Source organism: Periophthalmus magnuspinnatus, chromosome 10, assembly GCF_009829125.3.
Source record: "Periophthalmus magnuspinnatus isolate fPerMag1 chromosome 10, fPerMag1.2.pri, whole genome shotgun sequence".
NCBI classification, from domain to species: Eukaryota; Metazoa; Chordata; class Actinopteri; order Gobiiformes; family Gobiidae; genus Periophthalmus; species Periophthalmus magnuspinnatus.
This window is the reverse complement of record NC_047135.1, coordinates 31252264-31265837: the sequence shown is the minus strand read 5'-3', so window position 1 is coordinate 31265837 and position 13574 is coordinate 31252264. Positions and strand designations below refer to the sequence as shown.

At 43.3% G+C, this 13574-nt stretch overlaps 1 protein-coding gene across 1 annotated transcript in view; it reads left to right on the top strand.

The window, feature by feature from the left end:
• Positions 1 to 13574, top strand: part of macrod1 (mono-ADP ribosylhydrolase 1) — an 87590-nt gene that overhangs the window by 4498 nt on the left and 69518 nt on the right. The window lies entirely within an intron of this gene.

Below are 13574 nucleotides of genomic sequence, written 5' to 3'. Positions count from 1 at the left end.
GGGCATGGATGGCTGCTTTTGGCCTTGGTCTGAACACTTGGAAGAAAGGGGTAAAAAAGGATGTGCTCAGCGACTCGTTGATTCATTCAAAGGCTTAAAAACTGGTAGACCTTTAACTGTTTTGCACGTGTACCTCTAGCCTTTTGTATGAATTTAATCCTATACAGAGGGCACAGCATCACAGTGCAATAGTGGTTCTGCTGTATTTGTCAGTGAAGCGTCGTGCCAAAACCAGCCTGGCACACATTCTTTAATATGTACCAGAAACTGTCAGGCTTGACTGTTATTCTGAAATGCTTAAAATTATTTTACCTGAGCTGCATAATTTCAATTGACTTAACTCGCAAAACATACAGGCATAAATCTTCGCATGCTTAACCACTTTAAAGGGGATTTTCCAGCATCAGGCCATGGATTAAGTGATTTTTCCTCAGATCCACTCGGAATGCTACTAGTTGCCATGCCAAAGCTGTTCATAGTCTGTTTGTTTCATCATACTAGCCGTTATCAGGAGATAATCAAGTGGCAGGCAGCAGTTTATATCTAGCCTGGTGAAATCAATATTTTCAAGGCTGCATTTTGACTGCCACTCTGTCATTAGGTGATCTGTCTTGGGCTTTAATCAGTGCAGACAGATTGTTGTGAAGCATGCTGGTGGTAACGGGTGTGAGGAGGTGATGGAAAGCTCACAAAAGGGACTATTCTGGACCCCAAAGGCCTGTAACTGAGCGGTCTTTGCTGCTGTTATAACATACATCTCGCCTAGAGCTCCTGTCAGCTCTTTTTATGACAATCTCAAATTCTGAGATGCAAATGTCACACCATGTTTGTGATTCCAGACAAAATAAAGCTGTCTTAATATTGTTTATGCATATGCACTTTTAAAAAGTAGACATTGAGATCAAACACAAATCTCGCCTTGCTCTGAGGCAGATCTATTTAGAAACCCTTGTGTTGTTTACTCTCAGACTAAAAGCTGCTGATCCCTGGTGAGCTGCTCTGCTTCTCCCCACTGTAGTAACTGTACTTTCTTATAGCCTTGGTTACTATAGCTATATCCCCCTTGCTACATGACTTTTTCACTACATGACTTTTTCACTACATGACTTTTTCACTAATGGATGGTTCCCTCTATCATAGTTCACTGTACATTCAGTAAAGCCCATTGGTAGTACGTTGTAGACTGTGAAAACATGAGTGGTGTAACTCTGCTTTACCTCACACCAATATTAATTACTCTCTTCTGTCTTTATTGTTGTATCCATCCATCCATTTTCTTCCGCTTATCCGGGGCCGGGTCGCGGGGGCAGCAGTCTAAGCAGGGACTCCCAGACTTCCCTCACCCCGGACACGTCCTCCAGCTCCTCCGGTGGGACCCCAAGGCGTTCCCAGGCCAGCCGAGAGACATAGTCCCTCCAGCGTGTCCTGGGTCTTCCCCGGGGCCTCCTCCCGGTGGGACATGCCCAGAACACCTCCCTAGGGAGGCGTCCAGGAGGCATCCTGAGCAGATGCCCGAGCCACCTCAGCTGGTTCCTCTCAACGTGTAGGAGCAGCGGCTCTACTCCGAGCTCCTCCCGTGTGACCGAGCTCCTCACCCTATCCCTAAGGGTGCGCCCGGCCACTCTGCGGAGGAAGCCCATTTCAGCCACTTGTATCCGCGATCTTGTCCTTTCGGTCATTACCCAAAGCTCATGACCATAGGTGAGGGTAGGAACGTAGATTGACCGGTAAATCGAGAGCTTCGCCTTCCGGCTCAGCTCCTTCTTTACCACAACGGACCGATACAGCGACCGCATCACTGCAGACGCTGCACCGATCCGCCTGTCAATCTCCCGCTCCATCCTTCCCTCACTCGTGAACAAGACCCCGAGATACTTGAACTCCTCCACTTGGGGCAGAGACTCACCACCCACCCGGAGAGAGCAAACCACCTTTTTCCGGTCGAGAACCATGGCCTCGGATTTGGAGGAGCTGATTCTCATCCCAGCCGCTTCACACTCGGCTGCAAACCGCCCCAGTGCCTGCTGCAGGTCCTGGCTTGAAGAAGCCATCAGGACAACATCATCTGCAAACAGCAGAGATGAAATCCTGTGGTTCCCAAACCAGGCCCCCTCCGGCCCCTGGCTGCGCCTAGAAATTCTGTCCATAAATATAATGAACAGAACCGGTGACAAAGGGCAGCCCTGGTGGAGTCCAACATGCACCGGGAACAGGTCTGACTTACTGCCGGCAATGCGAACACAGCTCCTGCTCCGGTCATACAGGGACCGGACAGCCCTTAGCAAAGAGCCCCGGACCCCATACTCCCAGAGCACCCCCCAAAGGACACCACGAGGGACACGGTCGAATGCCTTCTCCAGATCCACAAAACACATGTGGACTGGTTGGGCAAACTCCCATGAGCCCTCGAGGACCCGATGGAGAGTATAGAGCTGGTCCAGTGTTCCACGACCAGGACGAAAACCACACTGCTCCTCCTGAATCCGAGGTTCGACTATCGGTCGGATTCTCCTCTCCAGTACCCTGGAATAGACCTTACCGGGAAGGCTGAGGAGTGTGATTCCCCTGTAATTGGAACACACCCTCCGGTCCCCCTTCTTATACAGAGGGACCACCACCCCGGTCTGCCATTCCACAGGTACTGTCCCCGACCGCCACGCGATGTTGCAGAGACGTGTCAGCCAAGACAGTCCCACAACATCCAGAGACTTGAGGTACTCAGGACGGATCTCGTCCACCCCCGGAGCCTTGCCACCGAGGAGCTTGCCAACCACCTCAGTGACTTCAGCCAGGGTGATGGACGAGTCCGCCTCTGGGTCCCCAGTTTCTGCTTCCTCCTCGGAAGACGTGACAGTGGGATTGAGGAGATCCTCAAAGTATTCCTTCCACCGCCCGACAACATCCCCAGTCGAAGTCAGCAGCTCTCCACCCGCACTGCTTCCCCCTCCTGAGGCGTCGGACGGTTTGCCAGAATCTCTTTGAGGCCGTCCGATAGTCCTCCTCCATGGCCTCCCCGAACTCCTCCCAACCCCGAGTTTTTGCCTCTGTGACTGCCCGAGCCGCGGCACGCTTGGCCCGCCGGTACTCATCAGCTGCCTCAGGAGTCCCACGAGCCAACAAGGCTCGATAGGACTCCTTCTTCAGCTTGACGGCATCCCTTACTTCCGGTGTCCACCACCGGGTTCGGGGATTGCCGCCGCGACAAGCACCACAGACCTTACGACCACAGCTACGAGCAGCCGCATCGACAATAGAGGTGGAGAACATGGCCCACTCGGAGTCCATGTCTCCAACCTCCCCCGGGATCAGGGAGAAGCTCTCCCGGAGGTGGGAGTTGAAGACCCCCCTGACAGAGGGCTCCGCCAGACGTTCCCAGCAGACCCTCACAATGCGCTTGGGCCTGCCAGGTCTGTCCGGCTTCCTCCTCCGCCAGCGGATCCAACTCACCACCAGGTGGTGATCAGTTGACAGCTCAGCCCCTCTCTTCACCCGAGTGTCCAAGACACGCGGTCGGAGGTCAGATGACACGACAACAAAGTCGATCATCGACCTCCGACCTAGAGTGTCCTGGTGCCACGTGCACCGATGGACACCCTTGTGCTCGAACATGGTGTTTATTATGGACAAACTGTGACTAGCACAGAAGTCCAATAACAAAACACCGCTCGGGTTCAGATCGGGGAGGCCGTTCCTCCCAATCACGCCCCTCCAAGTGTCACTGTCGTTACCCACATGGGCGTTGAAGTCCCCCAGGAGAACAACGGAGTCCCCGGTTGGTGCACTGTCTAGTACCCCTCCCAGGGACTCCAAGAAGGCCGGGTACTCTGCACTGCTGTTTGGCCCGTAGGCCGACACAACAGTGAGAGACCTGTCCCCGACCCGAAGGCGCAGGGACGCGACCCTCTCGTTCACCGGAGTGAACCCCAACACGCAGCGGCTGAGCTGTGGGGCAATGAGCAAGCCCACACCAGCTCGCCGCCGCTCCCCGCGGGCAACGCCAGAGAAATGGAGAGTCCAACCCCTCTCAAGAAGTTGGGTTCCAGAGCCCAAGCTGTGCGTGGAGGTGAGGCCGACTATATCTAGCCGGTAACGCTCAACCTCCCGCACAAGCTCAGGCTTCTTCCCCCCCAGCGAGGTGACATTCCATGTCCCCAGAGCTAGTCTCCATGTCCGGAGATCCGGTCGTCGAGGTCCCCGCCTTCGACTGCTGCCCGGATCTCTCCGCACCCGCCCCTCATGGCTCCTCCCGCAGGTGGTGGGTCCATGGGAGGACGGCCCCACGTCGTTTCTTCGGGCTGGGCCCGACCGGGCCCCGTGGGGAAAGGCCCGGCCACCAGGCGCTCGCTGCCGAGCACCCACCCCAGGCCTGGCTCCAGGGTGGGGCCCCGGTAACGCCAGTCCGGGCGACGTAACTGGCCTCGTTGTTACTCTATTCATGATGGGCTTCTGAACCGCTCTTAGTCAGACCCGTCTCCCAGGACCTGTTTGCCATGGGTGACCCTACCAGGGGCATGGAGCCCCCGACAACATAGCTCCCAGGATCATTCGGGTGCTCAAACCCCTCCACCACGTTAAGGTGGCGGTTATTGTTGTAGTGCCTGTGAATTGATGTAATACATGTTTGTTAATTGTGTTTGAATGGCAGTCAGTATTTTATTTAGCTAATTATTACATTTGCTAATATCATTTAATATAGATCACAAACCTCTATATTGTGCGGTATTGTGAGTATTAAAGCATATTTGAAAATACATGAAAATGTTGTTCCTTTGGCTATAATATTCCACAGTATGGCATAAAACATATCTATCTCCATGGAGGATTTTTCGAGTTTAACTTTCTATTTTCTCTTACTATTTCAAGATAATTCTGTGATATGGTGTGGGTTAAATGTATTTCTTTATTTATTTATACTCTACAGTTCAACTAAATGAAAATTGTTGGCTGTTTGTCACATTCTTTTCATTTGTATTTCATAGAGAGAATCATTTGTAGGAGAAATTGTCATCTCTTGTTTGATCTTACTATTCACAGTTTGAATAGTATGATCAGGAATAAAATCTCTTACTATTCTCATGTTTTTCTTACAAAAATCATAGCATAAACAGTTACATTTTCACATCCCTAATCATGATAAAACCTGATATACATCCAGTAGCAGTGCACAAAATGTCTATATTACTTTGAATCAGCCAGGAGAAAACTGCCGCCAGCGCATTAAGTAGTGACCTAAGCTTATTTATTTAGTGAAAAGAGGATTTTCAAAAGCCTATAAAAGATTATTATAGAGAGCCTGAGCATAGCAAATATAATCAGGATTTTAATCACCAAGTAACTAAAGAAGAGGTTGACTGTATATAAAATTTTTTATGATCTATTCTAGAAGAAATGGGAATAGGGGACTGGGGAGATAAGATTGGTATAGTATAATTTGCAAACTTATAATATTGTGTAAAGTTGCAGGCAGTCTGCTCTTGGACTTTCCGGGTGTACAAGTATGTGTAAAAGAGTGGAGATGTAGTCAGTGCCATTTGAGATATTTATTTATTTAACTAGTGAAAATTGATGAAAGCTATGGTACAATGTTTTAGCAGGAAAAAAAGCTGAGCTGTTATAAGGCACATTACATTATGACAGAAATGAGTAAAATTCTAAATAAAATATATTTTTTTGAATTTTCTATCGAATTTACTGTTACAGCTGCATTATACATCTTCTCTTTACTGTGATGTTGTTCTCTTCTTCCTTTTAAAAGTCACGGCAGGACTGTGACCTCCGACCAGAAGACAAATGCATCTGACTTTAGTGCCTCACAGTGATTTACAGCCTGACATTGAGAAGTTAACATGCTCCTTGAGTTAATCCCTAATGTTGTCTGTGCTTGTAAATAAACAAGTTTAAAAAAGGCAGAATTGAAGGAGTATGCAGAAAAAGTCATTCGCACTAATTATTTTCCTACCACCCCTCCCATGTTAAAAGCTTCCCACCCATCCAATCAATCGGCACTTTAGTGAGCAGGAAGGGATGAAGGAAGTGCGAGCCTCATTAGCCTGATTGGGCCAATGTGGAGATGGAGTAAATTAGGCAGTCAGAGAGAAAGACATACTTTGATCATCACTTGGCTTTTGTTTTTTTCATTTGAGTGCAAGTTTGGGTGGCCCCAGGATGATCCTGTTGTACCTAGGTCAGACTCCGAAACATGATGTTTGTTTTGATTAAAACATGGCCTCTTCCAGATGGCAAAGGATTTACATTGTACTTTAGTGGTTGAATTGTTTACAGTTGATCTTGTAGTCTATGAGAGTATGAAGAAATATGTTTTTGGCAAAGTTGTACTGAGTTGTACACTGCATCTGCATCAGCCCATTACACGAGCAGAATTAAGTTATGTTCAGTACTGTAAATCTCACATGTTCAGTACTGTAAATCTATAAAAGAGAAAAGTAAAGCTTTGCGGGGGACACATGGATGTATGGACTTATTATTATATTCTTAGATCCATTCCATAAAGTCCATATTTAAATTAGTCTTTGTACTGGTAGTGGCCAGTCTCAAAACAGTCCATTTTTCTACCCAAGGCCAGATTTTAATCTAGACTCAATCCTTATTTATACCATTGTTTTATATTGTTTGTTGAGATGTTTTTAATAGTTTTATACACCAATAATTGTGTTAAGGATTGCACAAATATGACCTAAAGTGCTAGACAGTAATCAGTGTAGTGTTTAGGCAATCTATCAGTCATCTCCTCCACTGTGTTGATTGAATTTAAAAGGCCAAAACACTGCCTGGTCATAATCAACTGATTAATATGATTTTAATAAGTCTGGTGAGCTTAGATGAGTGATATCCTATTATAATAAAAATGTTTTACTGAAATTAGTTTACCGGGTGCACATAAATTTGTAAAAAATAAGACACAGATGTGAATGGTTTGGCTATTAAAAACACATTTGGGGAAATATTATCCTCATTGTCGACAGCGTTATTAGAAAAATAAACTATAATACAGCCAGACAAAAAGCCTAATTTTCCTTCATCTTGGTAATTATAGCTCAGTGAAGAACATACAAAAGACGCTTCATTTCAACCTTCAGAATGGTTCATAAACTAACCTCACGTCCTCTGTCTGCACCAGCACATACTACAGCCTCTCATGCTCTGCTCACATAATCATCGACAAAGACTTGTATAATCATTATCGCGCACACAGACAAACGGGAAGAACACAGAGCTATGGTCCTCGCACAATGACCACACAGTAATTGCAATCTATCAGGCTTTGTGAAGGGGTGTCCGATGCCCCACTGCCGCATTATCAAAGCTTAGGAAATGACAGGACTATTTATAGGAGCTATTTATCTACTTAGTGTTACAACTGTGGAAGGAGGCAAGCTGACAGATAGGTTGATCTACCAGGGCATGTGCTTCATTTACAGATGCACAGATAACTCAAGTGGGCTTTTACGGGTCACAGGGATCGACAAGAGGGGCCATTTGAGTGAATGTCAAGTCAAGATAACAGAATGGAGACTCCACACTATGAGGCTGTGTGTTCATTTGCATATCTGTAGGCAGTGTACTGTTTATATTACGCTAACACTAAATACCATGAATTCAATAGACTAATTTGTCAGTATTATTTGCAGTGGGGATCAATTTGTTAAAGGTCCTATATTACCCAAAACTGACTCTTGTGAGCTTTTAGCCATGTTAGAATGTTGTTACCTCATCAAAACATACCTGGAGTTGTTTTGTTTCATTCACACATGTTTTAGTAATCCTGGATTATTAGACTGCTATTCCAAATCTTAAAATGCTCTGTCCCACCTTGTGATGTCATGAAGTGGTAGTTTTCAAGTTATCGGGTACCGTTTACCTTTAGTTCATTGGAGAATAGTGTTCCAGGGCTGAAATTATCCAAATGATTCTAGTGTAGGCGTATGGAGTTTAATAACACAGTGGAGCACTTCTGGTATTATGACATCACAAGGTGGAACAGAGTGTTTGAGAGAAGAACCCTAAATATACAGGGTTTGTTTTTTAAACATGCGTGAATTAAACAAAACACAACTCTGTGTATGTTTTTGATGAAGAAACAACATAGATCAGAATCTAGAGTAATGTTGGCTCTTTAAACATTGCCATTGTCAAACTAATGAAGATGTATGTAATTTCGCTAAAATATTTAGCTTTTAATTTTAACTTCTTATATTCTATCCTTAACAGTATTCTTTGTAATCTGACAAAGGCAGCCAGCTTTTAAATCACCACAGCAACTCTTTTAAAACAAATATTTGCTTCTTGAATCAATCTGATGTTGTGCTCCTGCTATTTATGAGATAAACTGAGAGCAAACTGCCATTCTCTTTTCCTTTCATCCAAAACAATGTCAAGGACGCGCTGATGTACGAGGAGACCGAGGACGCCTCAATCACAGAAACACCGTACATGCAGTAAAATGATTTATTATGGCCTTTGCTTCTGTCTTGAATGAACATGAGCTGTGCTTCAGATCACACATGAGTGCTGCTTATCCATGTGCAGTTTGGCTGTCATTATGAGCAGGGAAAGCATGGTCCTCAACACGGTCCATATAGTGTGTACATCAAATGTAAAGATGCTCTAAACCAGTGGGATGTCCAAAATATGGCCTGGGCCCTTAGACTAATAATTTGTATTTAAAAGTCTCTTGTTATAATGTTGGTACCTCCTCAAAAATGGTTTGTGTGTTAAACATGTGTGAATGAAACAAAGCACAACGCCAGTCATGCTTTTGATGAGGAAACAACAGAACACAGATCAGAAAATAGCATAATATGGGCCTTTTAAGTGTGCTATATAAATTGAACTAAATTAGGTATTGGTTCATGCCAGTCACATGACTCATGCCTCCTGTAGTCATGTAGTCATATTGGATGTAGTCGCTAATGTAAACCAATGTAAATTCTAAAGAGAATATGCATTTTTTTTTATTTTGATCCTTCAGTGCTTACATTGGCAACCATCTCTGCACATTATAAGCCCATGTAAAGCCGCAGAAAAGCCATTTGATAGGTCCAATGTGGTGTTGAATGAACCAGTATCTGCACTGACGGAGTGAAGTGAGTGGGTCAAATCATTTTATTTTTTTTATTGTAGCCTTACAACCTTAAGAAGAATCGTTTGGAAGTGGGACGTCTTGTCACATTAATTTCTACATACCTTTCAATAAATGAAAGTGTTTAATTATGCTGTGTGTTCATTTTGGCTCATGTTTTTATGATACTCTGGCGATTATCCTGTTTTCAGGTTATTGCATCAGTGACATAAAGTAGTTTTTATTGTTATCGTCGTTATTGTGACAGCTCTAGTGTGAGACCTGCCGTTTCAAGCCTAGATGTACTGTGGTGGCACATTGTGGTGGCACATTGTGGTGGCACATTGTGGTGGCACATTGTGGTGGCACATTGTGGTGGCACATTGTGGTGGCACATTGTGGTGGCACATTGTGGTGCCACATAAATCTGTTCAGTGTATTGACCACAGGTCTGTGACCCATAGGCCTTGCCAGTGTTTCAATATGCAGCTCTTAGTGAAAAAGACACCCTGATCTCTATAGCAACCACATTACACCTGATTTTAAATGAGAAATACAGTTGTTTCTGTTTGAGTCCATGATCCGCGCGGGCAACTTGGAGATAGTTGGTTGGATGGAGACTGTGGTGAAGTGCTGACAGAGGTTTGTAAAATGGCGACTAGATCTATTCTCAATCAGGTGTCCAGGTGTGGGATTTCACTCATTGTATTGATTTCTGAATAATCTCTGGCATTTTAGACAAAAAAATAAAGTAGGCTATAAGAGTTTACGTTTACCTTCAGGCTGTTTGCTTTGTTTTACAAAGAAAAAGCAGAAAATGGCCTTAATAAATTTACTGATAATAAATAATTAATGATTTCTTGACTAAATTTACATCCTTGAATCATACAGCCTTGAAGAGGCTCAAACCTCTCGCAATTACTGCCCAGCTGCTCCGTGAGTATACTAGACCTCTGGTATGATCACATTGCACTCAGTGGCATTTTCAACAGAGCAATGAATAATTTACCGCGCTCCTGAATTCATTTGCTTTTTTGGCTGCGATGTGCCTGCCTCCACTGAAGAAAAGGCAGTGAGTCAGTTCTCCAGAGAAATCACAAGTTGCCATAACTACTAGGGCCGAGGTCTCGGTGGCTCCCGAGTGTAGCCCCGGAGAGGTGGGCAGCAAGCCGACCGTGAGTGAAGACTTTAGGGCATCGGCAGTGCACATCCAGCCTGGAGCAGTGCTTCTCCTCCGCTCTGCTCTTGTCTGTTGAGACTCAAACTACACGCCTGCAGGGTTTATTCTGGAGAAAAAACGTCTATCCCATCGTTTATTCACTGTATGCCAGTTTCAGATGCATAATGAGCCAAATTGTACGAGCGTTATACTATTTTAGGTTATAAATGCCTTTGATTTAATTCACCCCTAAGTGCTTTTGACTGAATATACAGGGACATACAATGCCCATAATTAAGCTGTGTCGTTTAGAAGATAAAATGCGGAAAGCGGCTAAATTGATTAGAGGACAATGGCAGAACAAGGACAGTTATCTCTTTGTAAGCCTTGAGCATGGTTCTGGCATATGTGAGATTGTCCTGTTTGCCGTGCAGAGTGTCTGTGGCTGACAGACAGGCTAAATCATACAGCGGGTGCTATCTAATCCCTGGAGGACGTCTTTGTCTTGTTTATTCCAGCAATATTCCTGCCCATTCATCGGTTGGTATAAGGTTTTGTTGTAGTATTTCTTTTTCCTCCTGTGGAATGGGTTTTCAGCAAATTTCTATCAGCCAAGGGTCAGTAAAATATGTATAAAGTGGTCATAAATGAGTTATTTTGTTTATAACTGCATTGTGAATAATTATCTTAATTACCCATTCAAAAACTAGTTTCATAAAGTGAATAATGGCATCACTGTCAATACCATCCATAAGTGATGCAAAAGCTATATAAGGTATTTGTGAGCACAGCTGGTAATAGATTTATTCATGCTTTTAAAAACATGCGTTAATCTAAAATACATCACTGACCTTTTAACAAATAAACTTTAAATATATTCAAGACACTCAAATATGCTGGTGTAATTACCCACTCTAATGAAAAAATACTGAACATGGTGAATGGAAAGAGACTGTTCATTTCCAGGAGTTTTTCCTCGCTAATGAAAGCCTGGTCTTTTTCTTCGATGTAGAGGCAGGTATAATGCAGTACCACAACAAAACACTGTTTACAACTGAGGTCATAGCCGTTAACATGAGCTCCACATTTACAGTAAGCACTCAGACCAGCACAAAGGCCCCCCTCTGTTAAACATTCATGAGCATCATGTGTCGTTAGAGTCGGACACAGCGTGCACTACTAAACCCGGACATAACATAATATTTCATCCAGACTTCCTCACAAACGCCCATCAGCAGCAGTTACTGCGGGATGGACACTTATACACTCCCCCGTTCGTTATATTGATCCATGCTTACACTAGCATTAGCACTCGCTTAGAATGAGAGGCATGTCTTCAGCCAGACAGAGGAGCTCGCTAACAGACAATACTAGCAAACACATGAAAGGCTAAGCATACATTTAATATATTCATTCACTTTATTCTCACAAGGTCCACTCATGAATCTAATTTAATATCATTTCATTGATTTTAATTCATGCAGCCACTGAAATTATCCAAATGTTTTGTTTCTTTACATAAATAATCCCACACAAAGACAACTCATTACACCACATTTTCCTTTACAAGTCTTTATTCATCTGCTTAGAAAAAAGATGACAGACCATTAAGTGGAAAGGTTGCACCTATTTTTATATTTTTTTACATAACTGTTTTCATTAGCGCATCTGAGGGTGACATGTTAAACAGAAAATGGATTTTTGCACAGAATGAAAGGAAGCATCAGTGCTCTTAAAAACAAACAACATCAGACGGAAAAAAAACACACATAAAAGTTAAAACTCTGGTGCTCTTTACAGTGTGACTACTCAGTAACAGACTGGCAAACTAAAACCCCAATTAAGTCTGTCCACCACCATCTCATTCTTTCCATTTGCCTCACCTTTGTCTTCTCTTGAAAAGTAACTATTTGACAGTTTTAATGTATCTGTGGTTAAAATGTCTGTCTTAGGTGCACCCCTTTCTCATTTTCGTTGTAAGTTGCACAGTGTGGCGGTCAGGCTGTGGTCCCTTTATGTACCTTGATAAACCCAGTCTGTTTTGTTAAACTCCTTCCTTAATCAATCAAGACAGTCCACTTTTTTTTTCAAGCTTTATATAGATTCAGGACACGCAAATAAAATGTACTTCTTTAAATCCTGAAACTTGTTGGAAAAACTGATGTGTTTTTGGAGGGCTCTAGATAATATGGAACAATATAGACTGATGAGAAATGCCAGATTTTCACTGAACAATTAGTGGGCTGTGCAGATGTTACATATCAGTTACTCTGCCCCTCTTGTATAACAAAAGAAAAATATAAAATCTGTCAACTGGACAAAACATAGGAGTGAAGACGATTTGCTGCTCATCCAAGCAGCTTCTTCAGTTCTGGTCAGCTTGCTGGTGGCCACTGCCTTATATCTTTCTGAAGGGAGGAGCTAACAACACTGAAACTCAAAACATCTATGTTTATTGTTTCTGTTTCTGTAGGTCTATTGTCTATTAAGGTCTATTAAGGCAGTGTCCACCAGTAATCTGACCAGAACTGAAAAAGCAGTTTGGATGAGCAGCGAAACGTCTTCACTCCTAGATTGTTTTGTCCAATTGACAGATTATTTTTTATTTTTTTTTGCTATGGATTAGACCTGGACAAGTGAGGGATTACACAGATACCCTCTTGTATAAATTAGATTGTTATATCTACAGCCTGAAACAGTGACCTTGTACTTTTTATATTATATCTAGTAGAATCACAATGAAACTCATTCCCCAGATCTTACTATGTTTGTTGAAACGTGTGCCACTTTGAAAAGAAGGCCTTCAGGAGGTCCTATTATGAAAATGTCATAAACAACGAATAATGGCGCGGATTCTATCTTTTAAAGGATTGTTTTCACTGCTGCACAACCTCTTTCAGTTAGATTTAAAAAATATGATTTCCTCTGCCTGCTTCAAATTGTTTGTTGTGCTCCAGTTTTCTTGTGCATAATGAATCTCTACCACCTAAACTGGCTTTGATATTTTTTTTAACAACGTTTCATTATATATTTATGTTGATCATAACATTTTTCTTCAGGACTGTATATGGCTTAATGTGGCTTCTGTTGCCATTTTTCAATAAACCAACTCAAGGCAAACGCAAAATACAAAAGAAAAAAGTACTGGACTATTACGTGCAAGTTAGGATATGAATGTATTAATTTCTAACAGGTGTTAGGAAGATGTCCTACCAGGTGGTGTCTTTCACTGTCAATACTAGATCATAGAAAATCAGTTTGCAGCTGCTGTTTTAATGGCCTGATTTTTATTTACTTGTACTTTGTTGTAAAAGCCTTGCATAACATTTTTTAATA